We start from the raw sequence: 14,755 nt of genomic DNA on the forward strand, positions 1-14,755 counted from the left end.
GAAAATTGAATTGGTCATATAAGATTTACTAAGTTGTTTATGATTCCTAATCAAAAAGATCTAAGCATCTTCATACTTTAATTCCTACTTCAATGACCAAGACTTAAATGCCATAATTGAGATCTTACGCAATCAGTTTTTTTGACATTTATATTGGGCATTGACTTACTACTATTGTTTTGCACTTTATGTCATTACTTAAATGCAGTCAACATCTAGTATTGAATACTTATGATGTTAATACAATAGTAGTAACTTCTAGCTCAATCATAAACTTTCACAATGTATAAGCTTCTATAAGCTTTTTTTTTCTTTAACTCTATCAAAGAAATACTTTTTTTAGTCCCTCCTTTGTCCATCATTACCATAAAGACATTTGATAACATTTCCTAATTAGGGCCATTATTGTGGCTGTCTTCCCAATTCCAAATTAAGGCACTGTAAATTCCATCTCTTGAAAGCTCACTCCTAATTATGAATTGTATTTGGTAGAGATTGTGGAACGAAAAACCTTTTGCTTGAGAGCATTTCTCAAGTCTTGGAACCTTTAAAAAAGGTTTGGTCTAGTGAGTTTGATTTACATCCAAGATGCACCATAGTGATAGATTATTAGCCATGTATATAAATTATGTCTAAATAGATAATATAAATCAATAAGTAAATATCATGCATAAATTATTCAAAACAAGGTTTTAAAATTTTAAATAATTCTTCCACTATTTTTTACAAGATGATAACCCTTCATATCGCCTCGAGAGATCCCTACTAGGATTCTCTTAGTGGGATAGGATCCCATCCATCTAGTCATGGCCTTGAGTGTGCTCAACAACCCATGATAGGTGGATTGGGTAGTTAACTGAGCTTACCAATTGTATCTCTATACAACTCCTAGATCAGCTAAGTGACAACACATTGCCTAAACATATCATATATGTTTCACTTAGCCTTTACCTCTAGTTTCATAATAATCAAGCTTCCAAGCATCCAAATTTTATGAAACTAGTTGAGTAAGATCCACCAATAGCTCAAACATACTCGTGTAAAAGTGTGACATCAAGTGTGTATCGGTATATGCCATTGAGCCTATTAGATTGGTCAAGAAATAAATATATTGTCATTTAATGCATACTTAATTGTATAACTATATGTGATAGAGGTTTTCCTTCATGTTAGTACAATAATAAGGTGTTATTAAGCACTAATTAGATAAAGCCCATGGAACATAAAGGCCTTACAAGAGAATTGTAAAGTTGTTATAATTATGAGATCACTATGCATCAAAGCCATGTTCCCAAAATTGTTCCTAGTCATTGTATTATCAAGACAAGGCATTGAAAATGCTCTAAGACTGTTACATGTTAAGCCTATTTGCTTGGGAAGTAAACAATCGATCTCATAGATTAAAGTATATAGGATACTTAAGGATAACATGTATGTGCCCGTTAAAGAACAAGTTCATTGAACATGACCTACTTTGAGAACTCCATTTGCTATTTCACTCAAGTATCTATGGAATATGTTCTCATGTTATAGTCGTGCAATAGCCCTCTGACTTGAGACATTAGGTTATCTTGTATGGGGAATGACATATTTTGATTTTTCCCTTATGGGTTTGAAAGCGACTAGATGCCTAAACAGGGTGTTTTTAGGTATGCCATGAAGCATGAGAAGGTAAATGAGTGGCCAAGAGAGGATTGATCACCCCAAGTGATATGAAGGGATGTATCTCAATTGTTCTCAATTCTTGATTAACTTGTATAAAGTCTTTGGCCAAAGCATGATGAATTTGAGGGAAGTTAGTTTCCTAAATTCATAAAGTCAATCACGAATTATAAGAACTAATATAGACTGTCATAAGTAGACACTGAGCCATGCTTAATGACATATCCGAGATATGTGATGAAAGGATCATACTACACTAAGAGGCTTATCATTGAAGGGCTTTGTCAAATTCTTTAAATGACTCTCTAACATTTGGGTGGTCATGATGTATTGCTAGATATTGCTCATAATCTATAAATAGAAATCAATTATCAAATTGATTTTTTATTTAGATTTATATTTATTGTCAACATGTTAGAAGCCTAATGGGCCACAGAAATTAAGCGACATGATTGGGATTATATAAGGATAATTAATTAAATTGAACTTAATTGAAAAAGATAAAAAAAATAAGAAATTAATTAAGTTCTCAGAGACTTAATTAAATAAAAATACAACTACTATATTTATTGTTACAACTTAGTTTGGCCATATAAATATATTATGTTAGCAAACTAAAACTCTAAGCCACAACCCATTTTTCAACCGTTTCATAAAATAAGAAAAGGAAAATAGTTTTCTTTGTTCGAAAAAAAACATTCGGCAAGAATTTTTAGTCTTTTTGTTTTAGAAACAAAACTTGCTAGCACAAGTTAAAAATCCTACTTTTGAGAAGGTCTTATCCGATCACTATATTGATTACTGTTAGAGGCCAAACACTTGGGTGGCTGAAGATTTGACAAATCCTAAAGGTGAAGAAGCAAAGACTTTGGATTTAACAGGTTCTTGATTATGATATCTAGAGCAAGGTATTTAACTTTTGAACTTATGAGTGTTCATATTTAATTTGAAAGTTACAGGAAAGACACAAACATTGCTTCTGTAGGATTTGGCCGTTTCTTTGATTAAATACTAGTTTATTTTTTTGCTACGTTATAATTTTAATTTATTAATTAGTTTCATATTTGAGCATGAAGTTGAATCCTAGCAGTGGTATCAGAGCCTTTGTTTGATATTTTTCATGTAATTTGCATGCTTGATTCTTGGTGATAATCAATGGGATTGATTTGTGTGTTGATTAGGTGTATATCAATTTGAAAGGCTTTCTTTAAAATTTGTTTTCCTGTTTTAATTCAATTGTGGACATCATGTCATTAATTCATTAAAACATGTTTTAAAAAGTTTAAAATCATGTTTAGTTGAAGAATTAATTATTTGATTTAAAGGCTTACAAAGCCAAGTTAAAATCGAATAGTTTTGAGGTGTTTTGGAGACTAATGTACAAATTAATTTTTACTAGCATTGGGTAAGTGTTATGAGCACCTTTTTTTTTAATTGTAAAAAATTAGTTTTATCAAATTAAATTACGGCACGTTTATGCGAAACTGGATTTAGTATGAAAAAGGTTCATAAAAATCATGTTTTCGAGTTTTAAAAATAACAAAGATTCCATGCAGAAAATTTTGGGTAGCTATGATCGGTTTTGGTGGCTTAATTCTTCATACATTTTATGTTTAATTGTTAAAAACACTTGCTGAAAATTTTAGAAAGCTTTTCATGAGTTTGACTCATAATTTATGGAGTTTTAAAAGTACTTAAATACCATCTATTTTAATTTTAGGTGATTCATAAAAAAAATAGGAAATTTGTTCCTACTTTAAAATTAGTTTCTCAAATTAAGGATAGAATTTAAATTTTGGGTGATTCATAAAAAATAAGAAATTGTTTCATGCTTTAAAAGAAATTTCTGAAATTAAGGATAGTATTTTAATTTGAAAAATTCATAGAAAATAGTTTCCTACCTTAAAAGAATTTCCTACAGTTATGTGATTATATTGAACTTTCTTTAAAATTTTAGTTTGATTAGAAATTTTCAAAATTTGTTAAGCCACCATTTAGGTGACTTGAACAAAACACGATTTAGGAAACTAATCCATGTTTTAAATGTTAGAAATTAAAATGCTGTCTTAGATATATTTTAGGATGTTTACCTAAAATAAAGAAGTTTCCAAAGATTAAAAGGAGTTTTAATTATAGAAAGAATTAAAATGAAAAGTCTTAAACATGAAAATTTTATTTCAATGAATTTCTAATAAGAAATAAGGAGTAAAATGTTTTCTTTAAGTGTTTTGAAAATGGGAATTTCTTAAACACTTAATTGAAATAAAACAATACCAAATAATTAGAGTATAGTACTTTAAGTGAATTAATTAATGTTTTTTTTAAATAACACATAAGATCACCAAGTGATATTGAGCTTGCATTTATTTCTATACTTTTGATTGTGATTATAAAGTATGAGGATAATTATGGACTTAGACCTTAGAAGATTAAGTCATGGATGGTTAAATTTATTTCTCATGATATTTATTTTAAAATAGAGTCTGCGCACCCCGCCTTATTTCTATTTTCTCTTGGTTGTAAAATTCTTTTCTCACCTAACTCCCGTCAAATGTAACTTGAAGTTTCTTGATTATAAAATGTAATTAGTTACATCAAAGTGTAAAACTAGGATTAGATAGAAAAAATTTTTGTAACTTGAAGATGGAGATTCAAAGGCACCATGGAGATTCAAGGAGATTACAAGCAAAACTTAAAGACAATGTTTGTGTAAATACCATAGGAATTTGACCAACTAATTTCCTTAATGGCTCAAGGAAATTAGAATTAGTAAAGTCCATAATCATCCTAGTAGTTGGCATGAGATGGATTTATTTTTTAGTCTATATATATATATGATATATATGAAATGTTATAAATGCTATGCATGTCAATAATGCCAAATCAATGATATCTTAATTAATGAATTAATAAATAAAATCCCTTATTAAAATATTGAGTCAAAAAGTTACCTTCCACTGTATAACAAGACAATCAGGCTACTCTTTTAATTGAAAGCTTGTTGAGTCACTCAAGGCCAAACTTTTACACGAGTACGTTAGAGTTATTGGTGGGTCTCAATCAATTAGTACGATGTTGTTTGGATGTATCACACATAATCGCATAGTATTAGAGGCATAGTTAGGCAAAATGTATATGATGCATTTAGACAAAGAGTGTCACCTAACTAATCTAGGAGTTATATAAGATACAATTGGTAAGCTAAGTTATCTACCTAATTGGTTTAATTATGGCTTGTTGAGTCACTCAAGGTCATGCTGAGATGAAAAGGGTCCTAGCACAATAAGAAGTTTAAACGTTAAATTTCTCAAAATAGTAGAGAAGGGCTATTATTTTGATAAAATATTGACAATATCATATAAGATTCTAAAACTTTGTCTTTATGATTATATAATTTGTGTTAATAACTAATAATTATATATCTTTATTTATATAGGAGATAAATCTATCATGGTGAATAGTTTGTCGATTAGAAGCATACTTGATGTAAACAAGTTGACAGGCTTAAATTTCATTGGCTGGTTTCATAATATCAAGATTGTCTTGAAACAAGAGAAAAAGGCTTATGTCTTAGATGGTTCTGCTCCTAAGGAACCTAGCGATGATGTTACAAATGAGGAAAAAGAGGCCTATAGAGTTTAAATGGATGATCTCGATCAAGCCACATATGTGATATTGGCTAGTGTGGTTCTAGATCTTCAAAAGCAACATGAAGCTATGAATACTATGGATATTTTCTGAAACCTTAGAGAAATGTTCGATGAGGAAAGTCGCATAAAGAGATTCGACATTTCAAGGGAATTTTCCAATGTAAGATGTTTGAGGGAAGCCCAGTAAGGCCTCATGTGCTTAATATGATAGGATATATCACTCAACTTGAGCAGTTGGGTTGGGTTATGGATCATGATTTGAGTATAGACCTTGTACTTTCTTCGCTATTAGAGAGCTATTCACAATTTGTGTTGAACTTCAACATGAACAAGATTGAGGTAACCCTTTCGAGTTTATTGAATATACTCACACAAGCTGAGAACACCATTGTGAAGGAGAAGCCTTCAGTTCATCATCTCTCTTCTAAGGAAAATAAAATAAGAAATGAAAATTTTCTAGGAAAGACAAAGATGAAAAGGCATCAACTTCAAATGGTATAAAGCCTACTAGAAGAGTGAAAAAGGACAAAGTCAATGACAAATGCCATTTTTGCAACAAAATTAGGCATTTGAGGCACAATTGCTAGGGTCATCTTGAATTCATTGAAACAAATAAACAAAAGGAAGCTTTCACATCAGGTATGAATCATATGATGATTTATTTTTCATTACTTGGTATATGATACCTTACTCTTTATTAATGGCTTTAATATGTATGACATATTGAAGGAACTAATGACAAGGAGTAGTGAAAGAATAAGATCATGAAGGGGACAACCTTAGTTGATGCTGATCAAGCTTGTCAACCTAGATTAAATTTTAGAACAATAAATAATTTCAAAAAATTGAATGTTTTCATGGCATGATTGCCAAAATGAGATCTTTTGGTTTTAGGCTATGGATACATATTTTATTTTATATTTATGAAACATAGATTTATACTTTGCTTGCATAAGATGCCTCGTTTATATATATTTATATATTTACATTACATCTCATTTTATTTTGGAATTGTTCTAAATTATTTATGCTTAAGTATAACCTTGTGTATATGATAATCAATATTAAGTTATAATGATAAGATCATTGTGAGATTCTTTTTCTTTTGATTATGAATCAAAAAAGAAAGTAATGAGTTGACTTAGATAAAATTGAGTCTGAACTCAATGAATTCATAATAAGATTATGAACACATTTAGTTAAAAAGCATTCTTATTGAGATAAAATATCTAAATTAAGATTGCTTAGAACTAAATAACAATTGATTATCATATTAAATTCATAAGAAATGGGTCATAAAGCATTCCGAACCTAGTTAATGGCATAAACTAACCTTCGAGAGGATTTCATCCCATAACCAATGATGAATGACTAATGACATGTAAGTTTACTTAAAAGTTATGGATATATCACCCCAAAGGAAAGTAAATAAGCTTACTTGGTAAGATTTCAATATATGATAAAATAATGGGGGCTAATGATACTTTAAAGGTCAAGAGTCATGAAATTATAAAATCCAATATATAAGATCTATGCACAAATATTGATTTAATGGGATGTATAAAGATGCATAATTCATCCATTAAACACAAACCATTAGTAGGATGCATATTGATCCACTGTTCATAATAAATGAGTCTACTAAACAATCCAACATGAATGATTGGATAATAATCTCTATTCAATGTAATAAATTTAAAATAGTTGAATTCATTGAATAAGATAAACATATTTTGTGCATATCATAACGTTAGTGGGAGTAAGATCAGTTATTCATTAAAAGCGTATAAGATACATTTTTTAGTCTTTGAAAACCAAAATGAGACTAAAGAATTATAGCCTAAAAAGGGACTTAACAAAAGAATTTAGGATGACATGTTAGAGGGAATTAACATAGAAAGAATATTAAATGTTGAAAGTGACATAAAGTCATGATTGAGCAATTATATTAGAATGGTTCCAAAACAAGAGATAAGTAAATGATTATATTAATAATTGGATACAAATCTTTTGTTTAGGCTACAAAAGAGGAGATATTTGGATCATTGGTTTAATGAACCAATAAATGATTCTGCGTTGTTAAAGGAAAAACAAGGGCCATAATAATGGAATCAAGGTCTCAGTGTGATCTAGATTAGTATTTCAATTATGATAATGGAGATTCTCAAACATGTAAGTTAACATATTCCTAAATATTTCAATTTGAGTTGTCCTAGTGGAGACACAGTTGCTAAGCAAAAAAATTTGATATTGGATATGTTAGTAATTGACACAAGTGCAAGTGGGAGATTGTTGGTATATGCCTTTGAGCCCATTGGATTGGTCAAGAAATATATATATTGTCATTTAATGTATACTTAATAGCATAACTATATGTGATAGAGGTTTTTCTTCATGTTAATGCAATAATAAGGAGTTATTAAGCACTAATTGGATCAAGCCCATGAAACATATAGGCCTTGCAAGAGAATTGTAAAGTTGTTATAATTATGAGATCACTATGCATCAATAGTTCATGTCTCTTAAGTAAGTATGTTGCTCAGCCATTGTATTGTCAGATAGGGCAGTTGACAATACTCAAAGGAGAGTGGTACATGTTAAGCCCCCTTGCTTAGGAAGTAAGTAATCTATCTCAAAGATTGAAGTATATAGGATACTTGAGGATAACATGTGGGTACTTGTTAAAGCACTAGTTTACTGAACATGACTTGCTATGAGAACTCCATTTGGCATTTCACTCAAGTGTTTATAGAATATGTACTCATGTGATAGTTGTGCAACTAGTCCTTAGACCTGACACACTAGGTCATCTTGTATAGGGAATGACATAGTTTGATTTCACCTCTACGAGTTTGGAAGTGACCAGATGCCTAAACAAGGTGTTTTTAGGCATGCCATGAAATATGCGAAGGTGAATGAGTGGTCAAGAAAGGATTCATAACCCCAGGTGATATGAGGAGATGTATCTCCATTGTTCTTAATTTTGATTAACTTGTATAAAGACTTTGGCCAAAGCATGATGAATTGAGGAAAGTTTGTAACGACCTCTTCCTTGATCGTTATCGGCATCTGAGACTTACGAGTGAACTCACCAAATCTCGAACAAGCCTTAGTTAAGATTTTGACAATTCAAATTGACTTGCAATATTAAGGCTATTGTTTATTTAAACCAAATAAACTCAATATTTAAAATGTGGCATTTAGATGCCAATAACCATGTTTAATAACTCCATAACATATTCAACATAATAAGTTGTAATCATTACACAAACTCAAGTTTTAGCAAATGCATTTTCACAAACTATTTATCATTATAAGCCTGACTATTTGACACAACACGACCTTAAGGTAGCAGAGCGACTCAAAGTGGAAGTCTCAGAGATGCCATTACCTATGTTGCAGCTAGTCTTAATGTGGTGAGTGATGCAGTCAAATTGATTACTTATCTATAAAAGAAAATAAGGGGGTAAGTCCTACAGACTTAGTGATCATCAACTCCATGAGTAGGGCGTAGATGGGAAACAAGCTAAAGGCAGAAGATTTGAATGTTAAAAATATAAGGATACATGAAAACAATTTAACTCAAAAAGGGAGGTTTGTGCCTTATTTGTAAAACTAGAAAGTTAATGCAAGATAATCACTTAAATCAGATATCAAACTAATACATGTAAAGATCCCTGCCGTCGAAATCATATAACAACCAACTTAAAGCAATTTAGTACCATCATGCACTCTCCCATAAAATCTAACATTAACAAAGCTTACATGCAAATTCATAAATCACCACGTAGACGAGGAGTTAAATTCAATGTCATTGTATAAGTAGGGGAGCTGCGAAAAAACCATTTTTGTAAGACTTTTCATTATAACCCTTTTGCATGAGGTTTAGATGTCAAATCAACATGGTGAGTATGAAATTCATTCATGAATGCACATCACACAATCAATAAGGCACATTTTGATAGAAATTATAGTAAAAGCGTGTTTCCTAGTTTTAAATCCTTTATGTATATAACTTGTATATATATACGATCAAAACAAATTTCAAATACTATGGACATGTACAAATTTCTAGAATATTTACTAGCTCATGCTTACCATAATTTTGCAATTAAAATAAATCAACACATATAAATATATATATTTACATAATAATGAGAATTTTTTAAAATGGATACCCCTTGCTCACCTTACTATAGTGGGACGCTACATCGCTATTGATTTGAGCATGCATCTAGCTAAATTTTACTTGTCAATCACTCGTTACCTCCTCCGGCACGCCACCGCGGCAACTTTACTTACTTATTTTCCCCCTAACAACCATTCAAACCCAATACATGTAATTATACACACATATGGCAGCATATCAACCAATAATCCTTAACCAAATCTCATAGGTTTTTAGCACATTACTCACAAACATTTATCATATAATCCATACACCTTAACCAACCAAAGTTTATGCCACACAATATAGTCACCTTGCATACTAACCTTTTGGTTTAAGCTTGAATTTTCAAATATGATTCACAACTTCCTCACATCCAAGGTCACCTTTTCTGCCACAAACATAGTCAATCGATATGCATCTCACTTTTCCTTTCTACTTATGATTTCAAGACTAAAACAATTACCCATTGCTTATAGCTCCAAAATCACCATGCATTCCAAGATCTACCTACATGCATGCCTTGAGTCCCTTGAATCCTTGTACACTCTTGCTACTAGAAACAAAATTGTACATTACAATTGATTTACAAAGCATGCATTTCAGGAAAAATGAAAATCTCTTTACCTTACTTGTCTTAGGTTCACTAAACTGATCTTTCCTTTCCTTTTTCTTCTTCCTCCTTTCCTCCTTTCTTTCTTTCTCCCTTTTTCTTCCCACTTTGTTATGGGTGGACTCCTCAAGCCAAAGCCTTGAAAATGCCTTTGGTTTCCCCATTTTGTTCTCACAAGGGCGGATTGCCCAAGGTTACTTGCTTTTTACCTTATTTTCCTTCCTTTCTCTCTTTAATTTCTCTCATGGGAGGATTGCCCAAAGCTTCATGCCTTTTTGGCATGTTCCATTTTCTTTTATGAGGTAAAAGTACAAGGCTAAAAGCCTTAGCAACCTTTCCAACCATCACATCCATTTTCTATACCTTTTTCATTTTTATTTCCTTGATTTCTTTATTCTATTCTTTTTTCTTTTCATTCCTTTATTTGTTCCCTGTTCTCATTGGACCAACTTACTCCCCACTCACATTTCATCCAAAAATTGTCTCTTTTGCTCATTGGTCCAAAATCTATCCTAATTGCCTTCCATCCGCCACCTCATTTTCTCACTTTTACTTTTATTCCCTTTGCCACCTATTTCTTCCAATTACATTTCGTGCACAACTTTCCTTTATAGTTTAATTGGCCATTTGTTACACCATTGAAATCACATGTAACCCACTTTCTTCTTTCTTCATTTGATCACCAAATGCACCAATCACATTACATGCAAATAAATTTTAATCTTATTCTTTCTTTTACTTCACATGGTAGGGGTCTCACATGTTTCCCACTAACTTCTCCTTTTTTGGATATAATAATTTGCATGTAATAATGAGTTTCACATGTACATCTCATATTCCACCTAATCTAATTTTCCTTGGTCAATAAATTCCCATTTAACTTCAAATATTAAAAATTACACATAAGTCCTCAAACTTTTCTTTCTTTACCGTGTGACCCTCCAAACTTTCATACCTTATAATTTGGTCCTTCCAACACTTCTTAAATTCCTATTTCCTTTTATTTTCTTTCCTTTACATGTGTACAAATATAATATAAGGTTTGCACCCCATCATGGTGTCACCATAATATTTAAATATACATTTACTCGTTCGTGCTCTATTTAAGAAAGGCCCGCGAGCCCCACTAACGTCATTTTTCTTCAAAATTCTTTCTTACTTCTTCTCCCCCAGTTAGATTAGTCATATAATCCTCCTTCATGACTAATCTCAATAATAATTAAAATATCAATATTTTAATATTATTTTATTAATAAAATATTATTTTATTTTAAAATTCTCCACTTGTCTCCTCGGGTCCCAAAGTGTCCCACTTTGCCCTGGTTCACTTCTAAATCACCTTTTAACTTGTTAATTCCTCCATGATAATAATATTATTATTTCATTATTATTTTATCACATACGAAATATTTTATTCTAAAATATTCCTTTCACGCATTACCGCTCTTTGCACTTAGACTTTCGTCAATTGACCCTTTGTCTCATCGATTGGGTTTTATTGGCTCCTATTGAAGAATTCGGGGTGTTATAGTCTCTCCCAATTAAAACAAATTCATCCTCGAATTTAAATAGAGTGGGTTGATAGAATGTACCTTAATCTTGAAAAAGATGTGGATATTCCTTTCTCATTTCCTCTTCAAGTTCCTAGGTTGCCTCTTCCACTGACCGGTTTTGCCATAAGTCTTTTTTCTGAGGAAACATCTTTAGAGCATAGTTGTTTCAGTTGCTAATCTAGTACTGCTACTTGTTGCTCTTCGAAATTCAATCCTTCATCCAACGGAACCAAATCATAATGTATGAGATGTGTCAGATCCTTAACATACTTCCTCAGCATAGACACATGAAAAGTGGGATTTACACGAGCTAGCTCCATAGGTAAAGCTAGTCAATACGTTCTTGACCCAATTCGTTCCAAGATTTTGAAAGGTCCAATATATCTTAGGCTCAACTTCCCCTTCTTCCTGAATCTTTTACTTTGTTTTGGTGGGGATACCTTCAGGAACACAAAATCTCCCACTTGGAACTCCAAAGGACGACACCTATTATCTATTAAAGACTTTTGTCTACTCTGCACCGCTCTTAGACGTTCCCTTACCAAACTCACCACATCACCTGCTTGTTGCACTAAATCGGGACCTAACAATTTCCTTTCTCCCACTTCAAACCACCTCATAAGCGATCTGCACTTTCGTCTGTATAAGGCTTCAAAAGGAGCCATTCCAATACTAGCTTAGTAGCTATTGTTATATGCAAATTCCGCCAAAGATAATTGTTGATTCCATGTGGTCCCCAAATCCGATACTATTGACCTTAACATGTCCTCAAGCGTTTATGTCACCTACTCAAACTGACCATCCTTTTGAGGATGATATGCAGTACTACAGTCTAAACAAGTGCCAAAAGCTTCATGTAAACTCCTCCAAAACTTATTAGTAAACTGTGGCCTTCGATCAGACACTATGGTCATGAGAACTCCATGCAATCTTACAATACAATCAATGTAAACCTTGTCATATTTAGTTGACCCATAGCTAGTCTTTACCGAAATGAAGTGAACAAATTTAGTCAACTGATCTACTATTACCCAAATCAAATCATACCCCCCTCTAACATGAGGCAATCTAGTCACGAAATCCATAGTCACATGTTCCCATTTCCATTCGAGACTCGATAAAGGTTGCAGCAAACTTGGGGGTTTCCCATGTTCAGCCTTAACTTGTTGACAAGTTAGGCTCTTGGCTACATCTTTCTTCATGCCTGGCCACCAATAAACCATTTTCAGATCGTGATACACCTTGGTCGCTCCTAGATGTACCGTGTAGGTGGTAATGTGAGCCTCCTCTAAAATTTCTTCTCTCAAGTCATCTTGATCTAACACATACATCCGAGATTCATACTACAACAATATGTCCTCTCCATAGACCAATTTTTGATCTCGCTCTTCAGATTCCAAGATTTTCATTACAAATTCATTTAGATCTTGAGCACTGCGAATTCAGTCCAAGATCATTGGTAGTGCTCGAAATGAGCAATAAAGGCACTAAGCCCACAAATATCAATCTTAACACCCACACTGCCTAGGTTTTGCCGTCCATGCATTTGCTTCATCGTTCAGCTGTTAAATGTGCCAAACTTCCCATAGACTTCAGACTTAAGGCATTAGCTACCATGTTCGTCTTACCATGGTGATATTGGATAGTACAATCGTAGTCTTTAGGTAATTCCATCCATTGACGTTGCCTTAAATTAAGATTCTGTTGTTAAAATATATACTTTAAACTCTTATGATCCATATATATTTCAAAGCTTTCACCGTATAGGTATCAAGCCAAATTTTTAATGTAAATACTATCGCTGCTATCTCCAAGTCATGGGTAGGATAGTTTTGCTTATGCCTTTTAGGCTGCCTTGAGGTGTACATGATAACCCTACCATTTTGCATTAACACACATCCTAATCAAACTTTTGATGCATCACAATACACAACATATCCCCTTAGACCACTCGGTAAACTTAAAACTGAATCCGAGATCAAAGATTCCTTTAGTATCAAGAAACTATCTGCACATTCATCAGTCCATTCAAATTTAGCTCCCTTTCATGTCAACTTTGTCAACGGCGCTGTGATTTTTGAGAAATCCTGTACAAATTGACGATAATACCTAGCCAAGCTGAGAAAACTTTAAATCTCGGTAACCGTACGCGACCTTAGCCAAGTTTGAATTGATGCAAACTTTTGCAAATCCACACTAATCCCTTCCTTTGATATCACATGTCCAAGAAAACTGAAACTTTCTAACCAAAAAGCGTACTTAGAGAACTTTGCATATAGTTCATGCTCTCGAAGTGTTTGCAACACTATTCAAAAATGTTGTGCATGTTCTTTGAAACTCCGAGAATACACCAAGATATCATCAATAAACACCACCATAAATCTATCCAAATAAGCCCAGAACGCTCTATTCATTAGATCCATAAAAGCGGCGGGAGCATTAGTTAGACCAAAAGATATCACCAAAAACTCAAAATGCCCATACCTCGTATAGAATATGGTCTTTGGTATATCCTCTTCTTGAATTCTTAATTGATGATACCTAGACCCTAAATCAATTTTTGAAAAACATTGTGTTCCTTGCAATTGATCGAATAAATCATTGATCCTGGGAAGTGGGTATTTATTCTTAATAGTCACACTATTTAACTTTTGATAATCCATGCATAACCTCAAACTTCTATCTTTTTTCTTTACAAATAATACTAGAGCTCCCCAAGGCGAAGTACTTGGACAAATAAACCCTTTTTCCCTTAACTCTTGCAATTGCTCTCGCAACACTCGCATATCTACTAGTGCCATTCGGTAAAGAACTTCGGATATTGGTTTCATGCTAGGAATTAAATTAATGCAAAACTTAACTTCCCTTTCTAAGGGCAACCCTGGCAATTCCTCTAGGTACACATCTTCAAATTCATTAACTATTGGCACCTTTTTAATATTTGGAACCTCTTCCTCATTGGATACTACACACACCAAATAATTCTATTCCGTTTCCACTATTGTGGCTCTCGCTAATATTCCCTTATTACATGAGCTCCGATGTCCATAGATGATAAACAAAACTTCTTTGGGAAACTTAAATTATACATATTTGTAGTGGCAATCGA

Source organism: Theobroma umbraticum, unplaced genomic scaffold (assembly GCF_002168275.2).
Source record: "Theobroma umbraticum cultivar Fairchild unplaced genomic scaffold, ASM216827v3 scaffold_106.0, whole genome shotgun sequence".
In the NCBI taxonomy this organism is placed as follows: domain Eukaryota; kingdom Viridiplantae; phylum Streptophyta; class Magnoliopsida; order Malvales; family Malvaceae; genus Theobroma; species Theobroma umbraticum.